The sequence below is a fragment of the Adiantum capillus-veneris genome, chromosome 10, assembly GCF_014529385.1.
Source record: "Adiantum capillus-veneris isolate H3 chromosome 10, ASM1452938v2, whole genome shotgun sequence".
Lineage (NCBI taxonomy): Eukaryota > Viridiplantae > Streptophyta > Polypodiopsida > Polypodiales > Pteridaceae > Adiantum > Adiantum capillus-veneris.
The window spans coordinates 117,254,927-117,257,547 of NC_140940.1; positions in this window are offsets into that span (position 1 = coordinate 117,254,927).

Consider the following 2,621-nt stretch of genomic DNA (forward strand, 5'->3'; position numbering starts at 1 on the left):
AACCGTTGCCTGATGGTAACCTTCCCCATATTACTATCGATGTCTTCATGTCGCACGACCTCTTAACATTACACCACCGAATCCCCGATCCAAAGCTTACTATGCAATGACGGTATCGATATCCACTAATCATTATTTCCAGATACGGTTGTTGGTTGGCGTTTCCTCCGATTCGTCAATACAAGAAGCAAATTATTATGTAAATGAAAAGGTGTCTCCACTCAAGCCCAAAGGCAGATCTTATGTCACTCCACCTGATCATATATAACTGGCATACATCCTAGCTCCCAAGACCCTTTCATAGAATTCCAAAGGTTTTTCTCACTCTTCATAAGCCCACGGAAACAAAGTTAATGCTCCCACATCCATGGCATAAGTAGTTAAAGTAGGTAAATGATTTGGGATTCAAGTTATTTTGCAGAATAACACTCATATGTATTAAGCTCATAATGGTACCTCGCAATTACAAGGTCTCTCTACAGCCAAGGGATAAGCGTGTTCTTAAGCCATCATGAAAACGTAAATAGGGTTAAAAGTTACTTGATGCTAGCTACTGCTGTATTGTATACGTTTACTTGTGTTACATACACAGGTGCTCTCCGAACCGTACAAGATGGTTACCCATCACACGGCTCTCCAACTTAAGTTACCTTAGGGAAAAGGATCGCCCTGGGCACAACCAAAGGTTTATTATTCAACCATAATGATTGCCATCGAAACATCCTACATCAAGACCTCAAGACAATGAATGTGCTTCTTGATGAGGCGCTAGAGGCTCACATCCTCGACTTCGAGATGGCACGGTTAGTGTGTGACACATATCTTATTGTGTTGTGTTGTGAGCACAGGGGACACCTGGATATGTGTTGGTACTACCAAACTGCAAAATGCAAAGACAAAGGCAATGTGCACAGCTTCAGGGTGGTTGGTGTTTTCAGAGCTAATGAAAAAAAGGCAGCCAACATGGTCGTCGGGAGCGACCGACAAACTATTGAATGATACCTCTCGTAACCCCTCATATACTATATGACCTCCGGCTTGCCTAGCCCCGATAAGCTCAACTCAGATAAGCCTGACTCGGATAAGCACGATAAGCTTAAGTCAGATAAGCCAGATGGCCAGACGGTGGCTTGCCCCTGACCAACACCACCTAACAAGAAAAGAAGGCACGTAAAGGTTTAAGGTTGTGTTTTGCTCATAGGACTTGTGGTTGCCGTGAAAGGGATAGCGGGTGACGGGATTCAAAAGGGTGGAAAGAAAATAAAATGAATCCTTCATCTACTCAAGCTACTTCAAATTTACTTAAAGCACCCGCATCTTCATCTACTAAAGGTACTTTACCTGAAGCACCTGAATCTTCATCCACAACTTCATCCACTAAAGGTACTTCGCTCGAAGTAACAGCACCTTTCATCCACTAAAGCTAGTTCACTCAAAGTACCTATTCCAGACTCAAAGAATGTACCGTCAAAATCGTGTGCAAGCTTCTTTTCTTTGGTTATATCGACAAAAACTGCAGAGAAAAGACACTTACTTGAAGAATTAGCCACAGAGAGAGCACCTAATAATGGAGGAATTCCGTGGGATTTCTTGCAAGCGCTAAAAGTCGAGTCGACTAAAGGCCAATTCATCCCCTCCCGCAAACCACCTATCATATAATTAGATGATCTATCTCGAAAGATGGAGAAATCCTCGAGACCCGTACACCCCCCCGATGCGGTTTTTGGACGCGTTTGTCATCCGATTTTGCCAAATTTGCCTCAAAAACATGGCCACGCATGGAAAATTCCCCTTTTTGGTCCCAAAAATACATCCAATAGGCCAAATTTGTGCCATGGTGCACTAACTATCCTAAGTTCTCCCCAATACTCAACAAACCCGGTGCACATGGTTTTTTGGTACATATGTTGCCACCACTAGTCACCACTTATCTTTTTCTAATCGACCCTATTTTTCTAGATAAGTAGACCTCTTGTAGAGAGGGCATGCAAGACTAGATCATCGGTGAACAAGACAAAGAAAGAAGAAGAATATAGCTAAAACAATAGAGGAATAGATAGCCCTAGAAGAGTAGAAAAAAGTACACGAGCTTGCATGGAAATGGCAACCCCTTCCTCCTCCACCACTAATGACTAAAAAGAATAGGAAATGGAGAGCCAAGAAAGTGGCCTTGCATGATATACAAAAATATAAAAAGAGCAAGAGGTCCATAATTCCCTAAGCTCCATTCTCAATGAATGAGCACACTTGGAATAATTTAGAATTTTTCATTCTCTCGAAGTCCCACAATGTTTGAAATGTTGTTGAGGAAAAGAGATCGATCACACTCGATCACCATTGCATGCAAAGTGAGTACATGAAAATGTTCTCCATTACCTCATCTCCATCTAGTACTTAATCTTTGTCGTGTTCAGGGCCAGAGTTCCATAGGATCTCAAGTGCCATTGAGGCCACAAAATGCTCACTTACCTCTTCAACCTCCCTATCTTTCTTGTCAACAAGGATTACACGAGCATCTTGCGTGCGTTTTACTCTTTTTTTAGCCCTCTTTATGTCCTCAAGCACCAACAAAGCTAGAACCATCACCCAATTAAGGAATTGGGTGCCTATACACCCCATGC